The sequence below is a fragment of the Wyeomyia smithii genome, chromosome 3, assembly GCF_029784165.1.
Source record: "Wyeomyia smithii strain HCP4-BCI-WySm-NY-G18 chromosome 3, ASM2978416v1, whole genome shotgun sequence".
In the NCBI taxonomy this organism is placed as follows: domain Eukaryota; kingdom Metazoa; phylum Arthropoda; class Insecta; order Diptera; family Culicidae; genus Wyeomyia; species Wyeomyia smithii.
In genome coordinates this window covers 163,482,827-163,498,271 of record NC_073696.1, presented here as the reverse complement: position 1 = coordinate 163,498,271, position 15,445 = coordinate 163,482,827, and the positions used below count along the sequence as shown (strand labels likewise).

Genomic DNA, 15,445 nt, shown 5'->3' with positions numbered 1-15,445 from the left:
TATCGAAATTTTTAACTGATACAATGTCAATAATTAATCGTAGTCCCGCGTTGTTGTTTGATTGTTGATAATTATAAACGAGAATATATATGAATTCAAATCAATCAAACTTCTGAATTTACTCGCTTTTTTTTCTTCCACCTGCGTGTTTTTTTAGCATAGCAAAGCATAGCAAAAGGGATTGCACCAGGGGCTAGAAGTGGCTGTCAGATTAAATATAAAGCGAGCGTAACAAGAACCGCCGCCATGCTGAACCAACCAATGGTTCCTTGACGTTTCTTTTCACGCGCAATCACGAGTAGGGGAGATTGGTAACCGTGGTTACATTTTCATATTTCCGAGTTTGTTTATTTAAGTTTCGGGTTCTTTCGTTAATTTTGTTGCGATTTTTTAATAAATATACCGTTATTTTAACGCTTATCATGTGATGTTGTAAAAGATGAAGTGCATTTCCGTCCTGTGATAGTAACATGCATTTTGCATGAAGTAAATGTGGAGATTCAACACACAGGTGAATAGTACAGCTTGAATCACATGTAAGCCTTACTGGTAGATTGATATTTAAGATTTCCAACTGATCACAAAAGAAATCGTCGTTGGTGTCGAATTCTCGCCATTTCCGGACTGTCAAATCTGTCTGCTGCTGGGAGCAAAACAAGCCCAAGGATTTGTTCTCGCCACTTCTGCGAACAAGATTTTTGTTCAGTGAACGGCAAGCGTAAGTGATTGCCGAGTGCAGTTCCGAGTTTGATGGTTGCAGGCATCACCGAGTTGGATATGCTCGATGACGAAGACATCACCGGTTCGAATACCGGTAATAATTTTTTTATTACCTCATCCAAATCTTAGTTTAAAGTTAATTTAATTTAATAATATTCTAGAGTTTCCAACATCACAATAGAGGGTCAATCTCCCTTAATTAATGTAAACAAACGACGCCATACTGTGTTACGGTAAAATCACTTCTCTTCAGGCCCCTGGATTGCACACATCGTAGGTGGCTATACAATGATCAGCTTAGGATGAATATAGTGATAATAATAATAACTTCACAAACACATCATCTGTTGTCACAGGAAAGGAACTTGGGACTAGTATCCTTCTTACAGATGATGTGAGTTGCAAACTAAGCCTTTCATTGGATACCTGCCTACGTCCTTACAATCGCCGTGGAGGGAAGTAGGAATGTTAGTTCAACGTCTACTTAGGAAGGTGCAGGGAACCCATACTATCTTCATAGACGTTACAGGAATTAGGGTGTTGTGTTAGTAGGAAAGGTAATATGCCAAGGATCTCTATTTTGACAAGATAGAGTGAGGTGAACATGTTTGAGAATATTTTGATATATGGAAACTTAGGTAACTTACCTTCGTGATCACCTTCGTCTACTTTCACGCACCTTTCATACTCTCGACTCTCGACATTATTACTCACTGCGACGATGTACATGAGCGCGACGGGTATTCTTGTATTGGTGTTGTCGGACTCGCTTCAGTAAAATTTCTCTGCTGGCACAGGTCAAGTTGGGCGCCTCTCGTGCCCCTCTGTACGACACCACCCTTACTGCTGAGCAATTTACCGCATGGCCGTGTCTGCCGTACACAGCATTCGGGATGATAAAACATATGAGCGGCACTCCATGAAGCTGCTCATCATTTACGGAACCTCACATTCGCCATCCATCCTCCATTCCTAAGACAGCAGCAATCCAACTACGCACCGGAACCAAACTCTCTCCACGACATATTAGAAACCGCCTCATCGAAGCCACCAAAAATAAAAGACAGGAACACTGGAGCAGCCTTTCCTCGCTTTCACCAACACAAAGATAGTAACAGCAATAAGCTGTATGCAGTTTCATGCTCGCGCCATTCTCCACAAAAAAATTAGCGGTGCTATGTCATTTTATCGATAGTACTCTATCATTTTGATAATGTTTACGTTAGCGAAACGAACGCTGACCAACACCTAGCGACACATCACAGCGCAACGCAAAGCTGTTCTCTTCGCTCTCCAAATATTTATTGTCATTCTCTTTGCATCACTTCTTCCACCTACGTGTTTTTTGTGTACAAAAAATAAAACATTTATTTGACAAGGCATAATACAAAGTATTGTTTAACAGAGACAGTTGTATCTAAAATAGTTTACAAAAGACTTATAAACTAAGGGCGCATTTTTCATCATCACTGCCGACTAAAAGCCAGAACTGAATCTGGAACTTAAGCTAGCTTTTTTTCAGCAGTAGTTCGATTGTCTGTTAAATCGACACCTTGTTGCTCTTTAAATACCTATAATATACAACATGCATGGCAGGTTTCGCTGAGCCAGGATATCGCGAACTGGGGCATAGGTCTGTATTCCTCAGGCCCTGAGGGTATCTAAAATTAGAGATCATGCGTCGTACACAAATTACGTAACGCATGAAGGGGAGTGAGGGGGGTTGAGTTTGCGTTACTTATTATTACATATGGGGGAGGGGGGGCTGGTAGTTGAAACAGTAACGTAACTGTGATTTTCCATCAAAGTCGGAATTTTTTAGGGGGGGTGTAGCGTTACGTAATTTTAGGAGGGGAGTCATATTTAACGTTACTTATCGTTGCATAGGGAGAGAGGGGGTCTAAAATCTGCATTTTGAGTGTGTACGACGCCTCAGGTGCTATGAATTTCAGCACACACCCAAAACATGTGTTCAATGTCATGATACCACCACCCACAAACGGAATGATTACTTTTCGTGTGCTTAATACGAAGTAGATATGCGTCTAACCCATAGTGGTTAGCAGGGGCGGATTAAGACAAAGGCGAAGCAGGCGGTCGCCTGCTCGTCAATCATTGGAGGGCGCCAAATGTGAGAGCGAAAAGATTGAAAAAACCAAAATTCAAACCACAATAATAAGTTGAATGTTTTGCAAATTTAGTTGGCTACTTTTTTCAGGCTTGCTTATCGAGTAAATAAAAAATGCTTTCAATTGTTCAATATGTGCGAAATTGGAACGAAAAGTTGCGTCCGGATTTCAGTTCAGTTCGGTCGAGAATCGTCACGAGCTCGTTCCGGTCTGTTTTGAATCCGGTGGCTCCGTTCCGGTCCGCCCAAAGTCTGGAAACGGAAATTGTCAATTTTTTCGAGCAAGCGTTATTTGAATAAAAATAAAACATTAAGTCTATTATGCATGTTTGATTGGATTAAAACAGTGTAAAATGAGTTTTGTTGTGAAATTTTACTTGCCTCCTTAAAGTGTTGTTCTTGTCAAATTCAGAGCGACACGTTGTTTCTCAACCACTGAATATGTACTTTTGATTTTTTTTGTAACATTGGTAATAAATCAAATGAAAATTAGTTTTTTTTTGTATAATGCAGGTCGGACTCGATCATCCGGAATTTCAAAAAAAATCATTCCTGATAATTGAATCACAGAAATTATTCGAATTTGCGATTAACTAACATAAAATAAATTTTTTTGGTTTTTTTTGTGGCGTAATCAGAAATTATTGCTGAGGCGAAAAGGAGTGAAATCTTGAGAAGCAAAAAAATTGAACATTGATTATTTTCAATTAATTCGAACATGTCCCAAACGTGCCTGAAGAGATATAAATGGTGACAAATATTCCAGAAGGGATGGTAAAGGTAAGATTTCGAAATAAAAATTAACCGTTATGTACTCGATAATTTTAGCACACATAAGTACTCGGCAGAGTACCCGGGTACCCACCAAAATGAAATGCTTCTTACTCCTTCAATTCTTGACCGATTTTCGATCTTAACCCGTCAAAAGATTGGAAAATGTGTAATAAGTAAGTAATGGGGTAAAAAAATTCGAAGCCTTTCCTTCGATCCTCCCTGCTGCTATGATTGAAAATGGTTTGTTTCCACTAGTTAGGAGCGTTCCATAAGTTTCAGCTGGCTGAGTTGAGGTTATCCTTGTTTTTTAAAGCATTAAAGTCTTAAAAGGTACCCGGGTACCCTGCCGAGTACATAACGGTAAAAAACATTAAAAACAGTGCATTTACTGAAATCAGTGCAATTGTAAAAATGAAAACTTGGAAAAATCGTTGTAAATTTGCCAAACATATTCCTTTTTAGAAGAAACACCATATCAATACTTAATTGAATCTGCTATTGTTTACTCTCACGTAGTTGACCAGGAATCATGATTTTCAAAATGCGTGATCTCCTGATCATTAAAGCTTCACGAAACTTAACCTTGATCGACTGAACTGGAAACTCTTTCGTCAACTTGCTTTGTGTCAACTGAATTTGTTCTCAATTCAACTATTTCATTTTTTTTAACTGCTGTACTGATTTAGCGAGCAGCAAGTGTTTGAAGATTTTTAATATAAGTTTTACACAATAGCACTTGAGGAAAACGCCAATTGTCAACAGGCCATGCTAATTTCTAGTGAACAAGAACAAAAGATATATTTCAATGAAGGATGTTGAAAACCTGGAAAATCAGGGAATGTCAGGAAATTCATTTTTCGATCAGGGAATATCAGGGAAAACTGAACAATATTCAGGGAAAAATTTTTAACCGAAACGCGATTATTTTTTAAACGACTCTCTAGGGCAAAAACTGATTTTTTAGCGTAAAAGGCTAATTCACGACCTCTACGGATCGGTTTCATATCCGATTGAATCGCTGGGATTTTAGAGTTGCGTTTATCTAAGTTGCAGTTTTATGCGCCGAATGATGAAAAATATCAGGGAAATTAATGTTATAGTTCAGGGAAAATTAGGGAATTCGGTTTCCAAAAACTTTTTCGCCAACCTGTTTGATAAAGTTTAATTCATTAGCTTTCTAAACTAAAGCGAAGCTTAAAAATGTGAAAAATTTGGAAAAATTAAAATGATTTTCTAGCACGCTGTACTCCGATTGGTTGCATTTTTATTTTGGTTAGCCACAAACTACTCTAATGAAAAACAAGTTTGAGATACCTAAAAAGTAAAGCAAAGCCTGGGTGCAGCTAGATTCCGATTCGGAACTTGACCTTCTGTTTGTTATACACAGACTCCGCAGCCAACTCTGTTTAGCGTACAGGACAATTGCAGGGCTGACGCTACGATCCTGACACTTACAGTCTCTCCCGAGCCGAGATTCGAACCTACGACGACTGGCTTGTTAGGCCAGCACACGCCGTGTCAGAATCGGAATATTATGCAACTTCAATGCACCTCGAATTTTTCTTCTCTAAAAGTTAGTCTAGGATCTAAGCTTTCAAATGAAAGTCGTTTTAAAATATTCTATCGGGGAAAACTTGAATAAAATGAGTTCGAGTTTTTTTCAATTTCTCCAACATTTTTGTCCGTATATGGAGGCGCTAGATACATTGCAACATATGGTATGGTTACGATATAAACAATGTTTGTATGTGTGTGTGTGTGTGTGTGTGTGTGTGTGTGTGTGTGTGTGTGTGTGTGTGTGTGTGTGTGTGTGTGTGCGTGTGTGTGTGTGCGTGTGTGTGTATATGTGTGTGTGACAGGGAGAGCGAGAGAAAGAGAGGGGGACGAAACAGTATACAGTCAGGTTTTTTTTTACGCGGGGGATACGTACCTCGTAAATAAAAACCGCGTAAAAAAAACCCGCGTTAATTCGAAAATCCGCGTAAAAAAAACCGCGCTAATTCAAAAATCCGCGTAAAAAAAACCACGTTAATTCAAAAATCCGCGTAAAAAAACACGTTTTTTTAAAAATTCGCGTAAAGTAGTCCAGCAAGAAGGGCTTCAGAAAAAAACCCGAGACGCTCTAGAACCAGTATTCAAAATTGTCCTCTTTGACGGTCATTCCGGATCTTTCGGTGGGCGGAGAGTATTTTTAGGACCTAAGTCTTTTACTAGATAAACACTTAAACGTTTCTGGTTCCAATCAACGTTAATTCGGAAATTTGTGAATTTTTTTTTGAATTAGCGCGGTATCGCGTAAAAAGAAAACCGCGTTAATTCAAAAATCCGCGTAAAAAAAACCGCGTTAATTCAAAAATCCGCGTAAAAAAAACCTCGTAAAAAATCCGCGTATAAAAAAACCGCGTAAAAAAAACCTGACTGTATTGTAGTAGTGTGTCAATATGACTTTTATTGGTAGGTTCCACGTTACTAGTACTGTGGTAAGTGATAACGATGAATGCTGATTGCTGTTTCGGTAAAAGACGGTGTCATCAGCGATAGGCGAACATCTTAAGAGCCGTTCATATGAACCGGCCTATGAGAATGAACCACGATTTTTTGAGTGTCCCAAAACTGGTCGTTTGCTTGAAACCGAAGTTTACCAAAACATAGCGATTTTTGTGTAAGATATATCTTTGGTTCCGATCTATGTCAATGTATTCATTGCACAAATCTTGCGCTGCGCAAGTCACACATTGGTTGTGCGAAATTCGAGCAAAATTGTGAAGGATTTTGAATCAACTCGACCAGAAATTGGCAGTATCCTATCAAAATTCAATGAAACTTTGTGAGTGTGTAGGCCTTACTATCCTAAGCAACTTTGCTCAGAGAGATTAGAGATAAGAGATAGAAAAAAGATTACTTTTAGAGAGTGTCTAAACTTTTATAGAAAAATATTGACGAAACTGAATCTGAGATCTTACATTAAAACATTTTGAAGACAAAAAGTGATTTTAAAAAAATCGGTCATCTTAGTTTTCTATTCAAAATAAGTTTTTTGATAGACAATTAAGTTGCTTTCAACTCTCCTTTTCCGTGGACGGATAGGCTTTCTCCTCAAATTAATAGAATTAACCATTACAAGCTTACCATCATTTGTTGGCTTATTTTGAATGGCCTTCGATCTCAACCTCATGATATTGATTATTCAATGCACCTATCGTCTCCATATATGGGAACAAATGGTCAAAGCAATGAAAAAATTTCAAACTCATTTTATTCAAGTATTCCCCGATGGAATATTTTGAAACCACTTTCATTTGAAAGCTTAGACCCTGAAATAACTTTTGGTGAAGAAATATCCGAGGTGCATTGAAGTTGCATAATATTCCGATTCTGACACGGCGTGCAGCATTGTACCTCGAGACCATCTGGGAGATTAGATTAAAATACCTAATGAACATTAAAATAATTAACATCTGGTTTGGAACGAGTTTTGCAAATGACCAGCAGCCAACTTTAGAATACACTAAAGTCGCTTTTTACGCGGGGGATACATGCCGCGTAAAAAAACCGCGTAAATTCCGGAATCCGCGTGAAAAAAACGCGTAAATTCCGGAATCCGCGTAAAAAAACCAGCGTTAATTCTGCATTCCGAGTGGAGGGGAACCGAAATCCGCACAAGAAAAATACCGCGTAAATTCCGGAATCCGCGTAAAAAAACGCGTAAATTCCGGAATCCGCGTGAAAAAGCTGTGTAAAAAAACCGCGTAAAAAGCGACCTTAGTGTATTCCATATTAAGCCCTCGGTTGCCCAGAAAACGACCCAGAAGGTCGGTTTTTGACCAAACATATTTTTTCGAGATAACACTAGATCTCGACGTTTTAAGTATTCCGCGTAAAAAACCGCGTAAATTCCGGAATCCGCGTAAAAAAAAAGCGTAAATTTCGGAATCCGCGTAAAAAAACCAGCGTTAATTCTGCATTCCGAGTGAAGGGGAACCGAAATCCGCACAAAAAAAATACCGCGTAAATTCCGGAATCCGCGTAAAAAAAACGCGTCAATTCCGGAATCCGCGTAAATTCCGGAATCCTCGTAAAAAAAGCTGTGTAAGGAAAAACGTGTAAAAAAACCGCGTAAAAAGCAACCTAAGTGTATTCCATATTAAGCCCTCGGTTGCCCAGAAAACGACCCAGAAGGTCGGTTTTTGATCAAACATATATTTTCGAGATAACAGATTTTCGAAGGTCGATAAATTAGCTTTGACCGCTTTAAGACATACCTAAATCATGTCCGGTTGATTTGGGCAAAATGCGATGCAAAATTTGAGTGCATAGATGTTTTTTTGGGCCAATAAACAAAATATACATACGGTTTTTGGAATTCGATGATGAATTTTTTTCCATGCAGTCATTACCACCCTAACATAAACCTATTTGCTTTAAAATATGTTACTTGGATTGAAATTACGCAGATTCATAGAAATGCAAATGAAGAAACCTGTAAGTCTGCTGCTTGTGATTTAAATAACGTTGAGTTTGATTTTAAACCGGACTTTTCCGAATTCCGGAAACATTACCCGGTCCTGATAACTCCGTTCTGGTCCGGTCCGGAATTAAATCGGACATTGAAGCCAGAAACACTTCACACCGGACTCTCTAGAATCCAGGTCCGATGACGAACATAACTATTGATATACAGTCAGTTTTTTTGTACGCGGTTTTTTAACGCGATACCGCGCTAATTAAAAAAAAAATCACGGGTGTTCAAGTTAACGCGGGTCGGGAACCATAAACTTCTGAGTATTTATTGAGTAAAGACTTAGTAAAAAAGCCTTTCTCATTCAAACTTATTATTTGTAAAAATAGATTTATAATCCGGTTACAGAAGAAATCAATAGGGACTTATGAGGCAATAAAACCTTCCATATGACACTGATTTTATGAGAATCGGTCCAGCCATCTCTGAGAAACATGAGTGAGATTAAATAGTCTCCAGAACACGTTTCTTTCCATAACTTTTGAACCACATGTTCAATCTTCATAAAAATCGAAAGTTAAGGGTTTTTTGGGTAGCCCGTTCATTTAAAATCAATTTTGTTCAAATCGGTTGTGTAGTTTCTGAGATATTGATGTTTCGTGATTTTTACATTTTGGTACATAACCTCTAAACTAGAAATCAGATTACAATCACATTCAATAGGGTCTTATGTGGCAACTAGACCTTTCATTTGCAATTATTTGCATTGAAATCGGTTCAGTCAATCGAGTGAGATTGGGAGAGCGTTACACACACACATACAGAAAATGCTCAGCTCGTCGAACTGAGTTGAGTGATATACGACATTTGGCCCTTTTGAAAAAGTGAAATGATTGAAATGACTTTAAAAAAAAAGTGAAATGATAGAAATGACTTTCAATTTCAACTTCAATCCCGAGCAAGGCCGCAAACATTAAAATAGTACAATATCAAATTAAAATGATGTTGAGGCCATTAAGGCTGTGCGAGATTTCGAATGATTTCGTATAATTTCGCAAATCTCGAAATTTCCCGAAATTTCGCAAAATTTCGGTTTCGCAAAATTGCCGAAAAATTTCGTTGAATTTCGCTAAATTTCGCCTAAAATTTCGCGAAATTAAACTTCCAATTTCGACGATTACGAAATTTCGCGAAATTTCGGACCAAATTTCCGATGCACATTATTACATTTTTTTGGTTTGTGCTCATTGCGACTATAAATTAAATAGAATATATCTCAACAGATATCTGGTAAACTAAGTCAGACATAGAAGAATAAACTCTCAGCTGGTAATTTTTGTTTTTAAAGACAAAACCTTAACATCATGCGGGAGGTATTTTTTATTCACGCAGAGCATAAAATTCATGTCATCACGGAAGTCATATTCGAGGAATATGAAGCCGTCCTAGTAATTTGTTTGTAGGAATAAATTTCACGCATCTTTTACGTACATCAAAATGTGGTTATATTTGCAGTCCACAAGGTAAAAGAGGTCACTTTTTGTCTTTCGTTTAGGAGGGCATAGCAAATGTTCTATGCTACTCGACTTGTAAAAATTTTCAAGCGTTTTTTCGGATTTCTCTGTGTTAGAGGACTCCTCTTCGCACACCGTAGTGTATTTAAATGTGTATTTTCAGATAGTTCATTGCTATCACTAGGCTGACCAGATATCATGCCTTATAGTGTGCAGACAGAGTGATCGATGTGTCAAGCAGAAAAAGTCGTAATTGCCTGAATTTTTAGTATTGTTTCAAAACACTCTGACTTCAAAGTCAGCATAGGTTTCAAAATTGCCAGGTCCCTTATCAAAAATATTTTAAACGTGTTACCAAAAAAGTATACTTTATCAATGAATGAATAAAAAGTACATGGTTCGCTCTCGTTGAACACATAACTGGGAAATGTTACTCTTGTTTTAGGGGACACAAAATTTTACAATGTCAAAAACAAGTTTAGATTATAGCATAAAAGTGATTCTGACTTTGCACTTGACGAATTTACAAGGTAGAAGAAAAGAAAGGTTAAGTTTCTAAACCACGTAGTCATATATAGGGGGAGGGGGGGGGGGGTAGTTATCAAAAGACCACGAAAAATCACGCGGGGAGTGTGGGGGTTAACGAATAGACCAAGTAGTCTTTTTTCTGACTTATAATTTATTATTGCCACTAAGTCAAGACGAAGCTTTCGCAATTTTTTAATTAATAAATTTTTTTGACACGGCCAATTAATAAATGTCACGGAAAGTTTGAGAGTTGTCAGCAATTAACCGTAATCAAATTTTTGAAACATATTTCAAATTTATCCGAACGAAGAAATTTTTTTTTTGTTTTAAACAGGCTTTACCTTATATGGCATTTACTTTTTTAGAATAATAGTTCTATTTTGCAATGCGTCGGGATTTATGTTATTTTTCCTGGAAGTATATTTCAATACTCAACGACCGGTAAAAAAAATCAACGTTTTGGTCTTAAAAACAATATATAAGACCTGGATGTTCGTGAACTGAAGGAAGAAAGAAAGATGTTTATATTTTGTTCGACATTCAAAAACTTTGTAATTTATTAAAAAAAAAAAACTAAGTTACAAATCCGATACCTGAAAATCACTAAAAGTAAGGTTTCACTTATTATCAACTAAATATTTTTCTAGATGATTTCTAGATGAGTATACAATTTACCATAACTATAAACGAAAAATTTATCGTAGATGATCAAACTGCTTAAACAAATTTTATTTATTCTGATACTCAACAACAAATTAAAAATCATTTTGAATATACTCAACACAAAAGCTTATTTTAAATTACTTTCAGGTAAGGAAATTATTATATTTGTTAAGGACAATGAAATATTATAAAAAATAAACAACCATTATCTATTTGTTATTTTGGTTTTGAGAAAATGATATTACTGAAAATTCTATTTACAATTTGCGCAATAACTAATAATCAGTTTTCTTGAACCTTCATTTTTTTTAAAAATTTTCATACTTCATTGTACATATTTGCAGAATAAGATCACAAAACAAAAGACCACGAAAGACCACGGGGGAGTAGGGGGTATAAAAGGGATCAAAATATGACCACGTAGTTTGGGAATGGTCCCAAATGCATTTTATTAGTTTTGGTGTCGCAGAAACTCACAGGGCATATTTTTTTAGGACACAATTGTTTTCTACAACCTTACCAGAGACACTAGTTATGCCAGACAAACAAACCGATTTAGCTGAAAAAAAAATTTTAATTTCCAAACACTCTGTGGGTAATTGAAATATTTTTATAATCGAAACAGTTGGTTTGATTGGCATAGTGCCTTTGGCAAAGTTGTAGATAATAATATTGTCCTTCCAAAAATAAACATGTTGTAAATTTACTTTACGAACTAATTTCATTTTTGTCATATGACTTACATTTTAAGTTTAGAAAAGCGGGCAATGTATGCAGTTTGCGAGGATGCGAAAATGAACGGGAATAGAAGGTGTGACTTTTAGGCTTAGAAAAAAATTTCCCTCGTCCATGTTGTAAATTTTTTTTTTAAATATAACTTTTTTTTTTTGACTTCTTCATCGCTTCGGTAATTTTTTTGTAATTTTCATGAAAAAAAAAGATTTTTGAAAAATAAGCTTTTTTATATTAGTTTTGATGTTTCTTTTACATTAAAAAAAATGAATTTTTTTGAGTTTTTTTTTATCGGAAAAATAAAATTACTATCTAAAACTTTTCCAGAGACGTCACACTGATCAAAAACTTTTGGCTCTGAAAATATTTATAATCACAATAACCCTCCCAAAATAGCATTTTAAATAGCTTCTCAGCCTATAGAAACGTTTATGCAAAGTTTAGGCCAAATCTAAAGTGACAAAATATATTGAAACTGGGATATTTTTTGTGGAACTGCTCAGTTAAAAAGTAATTTTAAGTTATATTAAAAAATGTGCAAAAATATTGAAAACTTCAAAGTTTACAGAATAGTTAACTTAAATTTTGTTTTCCTCGAATTGATAAAGATGTCACTTAGTCTAGTCTGACTAAACAGTGTTAAAAAATTCAATAACACTGGTCGACAAAAGCGAAAAAAAGTTGCCCTCCAAAGGTTTTACAGCTTTTTAACCATTCCTGTGAATTTTGCTGCTTTTAGATAATACAGAAATGCATCAGAAGGCCGCCGAGGAATTGCTTATCGGATTCGTCGCTTTTACGTTTGCATAGGGAAAAACTCTTTGGAAAGGCTAGGGACACCAAAACTCACAGGAATGGTTGAAAACCTACCTACCATCTCTCATGTTTTCCAGTTCGAGCTCTAGGACAAAACTTGGATTTTGAATGATGAAAGTGCTATGACAGAAGGATTACTATTTTGAACATAGTTGCATTCAAACCAGAAGAATCAGTTCAGAAGTTTATTAAATTATTATTTACAAAGACATTCGAGTTTGACCTTTATATCATTTGTATCTATCGCGCTACTATTACCTGCAATATAATCTGTATAAATGAATGCATCAAGATTTTAGTTTTTAACATTTTTGATTTTCTCGTCATTGTCGGTTTATCAATATCTGAATACTTACGTTACTCTTCGTCGACCAGGTAAGCACCTTGCGATCAGCTACTGAACGGTACTTCGTTAGCGTACGCTCCAACGTTACAAATCATTGTAATGCTATGTTTCAGAAACATTTATTTTATTTTTCGAAATTTCGCGAAATTTCGCGAAATTCAGAGACCAATTTCGTTTCGTATCGAGAACTCGAAGTCCACCTTGATTTCGTTTCGACTAATTTGGCGAAACCGAAATTAAGGGTTAATTTTGTTTCGTTTCGTTTCGACACCAGAAAAGCCAGTTTCGCACACCCCTAGAGGCCACATATTTTGATCGTAGCTATAGTTTTAAACAGTCTGCGGGTTACGTTTCTTTCTATAACTTTCAAACACATGTTCAAATATTATGAAATTCATTGTTTAAGGGTTCAAAAGCTCATTAATTTGAATTCAACTATGTTCATAGCTTCTGAGATATAAAAGCGATTTTCACATTCTGACGCAGCGCCAAAACTAAAAGTTTGATTACAATGAAATTCAATAGCAACATAAGCTGCAAATAGACCCTTCATTTGACACCAAGATAGAAAGAATCAGTCAGACCATCTCTGAGAAAAGTGAGTGCGAAAAAAAGGTGCACATACACACGTACACACCCACACACAAACATATACACCTATACATGCATACATGTAGAAAATGCTCGATTCGTCGAACTGACTCGAGTAGTATATGATATTCAGCCATTTGGATCACTTTTCTACCTTTTAATTAGCCAGTGATCGTTAGGAGAAAGTCAATATGTTTACTTTCATTATGTGATTTCACATTTTTATGAACAATGGACAAAGTTACAATCCGATTACAATGAAATTAAATAGCAACCTATGGGGCAACTAGACCTTTTTTTTTCCTCATCTATAATTAGACCTTTCATTTGACACAATTTTGTGGAAATCGATTCAGCCATCTCTGAGAAAAATGAGTGAGTTTAAACAACCTCAGGATAACTTTTCTTTACATAACTTTTGAACCATATGTTCAATCATAACGAAATTTAAAAGTTAAGGGTTCTGGAGACAGCCCGCCCGATCATTTGAAACCAGTTTTATTGAAATCGGTTGTGTGGTTTCTCAGATATTGATGTTTCGTGATTTTTACATTTTGATACATAACCTCTAAACTAAAAATCCGATTACAATGAAATTCAATTGCAACCTATGGCGCAACTAGACCTATCATTTGCAATTAATTTATGAAAATCGGTCCAGCCATCTCTGAGAAAAGTGAGTGAGAAAAAAAAGTTGCACATACACACACACACACATACACACATACACACATACATACATACATACAGAAAATGCTCAGTTCGTCGAAAGAGGTCGAGTGGTATATGACATTCGGCCATTGGGACCACTTTTATACCTTTGGGTTTTCCAGTGGTTGCTATACCTTTCTAGGAGAAAGGCAAAACCTTCCGCCCTCCGAATCGTCTGGGGTTTTTTCCTTGATGGTTTATTTTACACGAATAAAATATAGTCCTAATTCCATCCCCGAATCCATGGCACATGGGCACTTTTTCGACAATCCCCAGGGTATACTGAATTACAGCTAATTCTGCGATGTTAACAGAATTGTTATTAAAGATACCGAAGCCACCGTCCGGATCACCGTTACTTTAAAACGCATTGTCACAGTTGTTGTTGTTATATTGCGCTTGAGCTTGATGGCCGCACATTCCGTAGTTACTCCTCGCAACTAGACTAGTTTAGAGCAGTCTTAATTTTTTTTAATTGTCATTTCTGATTTGGCTGAAACTTTGTATAGACGTCTTTAGGAGCAAAAGATGCCATTTTGGGCTATAACTCGCGTTTTGTAAACCACGACTCATTTTCGAGAAACTATTTACAAATGTTATGCTGGGAAGGTATCCCAACTATGTTTTGTATGATGATGGGCTTCTTGATCAAACCAGCAACAGAAGCAAGTGATGGAATACAATGATTCTAGAGACAGTTTTGAAAAATTCTACTTTGAAGCAACAAATTTTTTGAAGAAATTACATATATACAATTAGCACATTTACTTTGTAGGTTTTTTTTTTTACATATAAGTGCCTAATTTCATTCCATATGGCGAAAAATTCAAGCTGTTGTAGACGTACAGGGGTGCGTGCTAGGCTAACGCGTAGACATCGTGTTGTAACCTGGATGGAAGACAATCGAATTGCCTTCTTCTCTATTGTTGTATAGAAGCGAAAATCAGAAGGTGTTGCACACTACGCTGTGCGGCTGGGGACAAAATTTATCTGTACGCAACAGTATATCACGATGGATGTTGCATCCATTTTGAGAATACAACTGAACGGATTTTGATCATCAATGCTTTGAGCTTTGATCGAATGACGAAGGTTGCCAAAGCTTGTGATACAGTAATTGACATATAATTGAAAAGTAAATTAGTAAAAAGTTTAGTTGGACCCACTTTCTCCAGTTCAGTTTCGTAGCTTTCAACCAATCACGAGCTCGCTTTCTGTAGCTGCAACAGATGTTTCCTCATTAAGTTTGAAGTGCTTATTGTATTACTACCCCTGAACCGATTTCGAACACCAATGTCTTGATCGACAGATAAATTATTGCGAGAAATTGTAATATAATAATTAAAATATTTTTTCAACAAAAGTTATGTAAAAAATCGTGCATATTCAACCAGAAGCTAAAAACTTCTTTCAAATTCTTAAAATTCGAAGCTGCATTGGGTTGCTACCTTGTTCAGATAATT

The 15,445-nt window shown here is 36.3% G+C and overlaps 1 protein-coding gene across 1 annotated transcript in view; it reads left to right on the top strand.

Annotated features, from left to right (window-relative positions):
* The window catches only part of LOC129728802 (uncharacterized), a 625,151-nt gene that overhangs the window by 345,377 nt on the left and 264,329 nt on the right, over window positions 1-15,445 (top strand). The window lies entirely within an intron of this gene.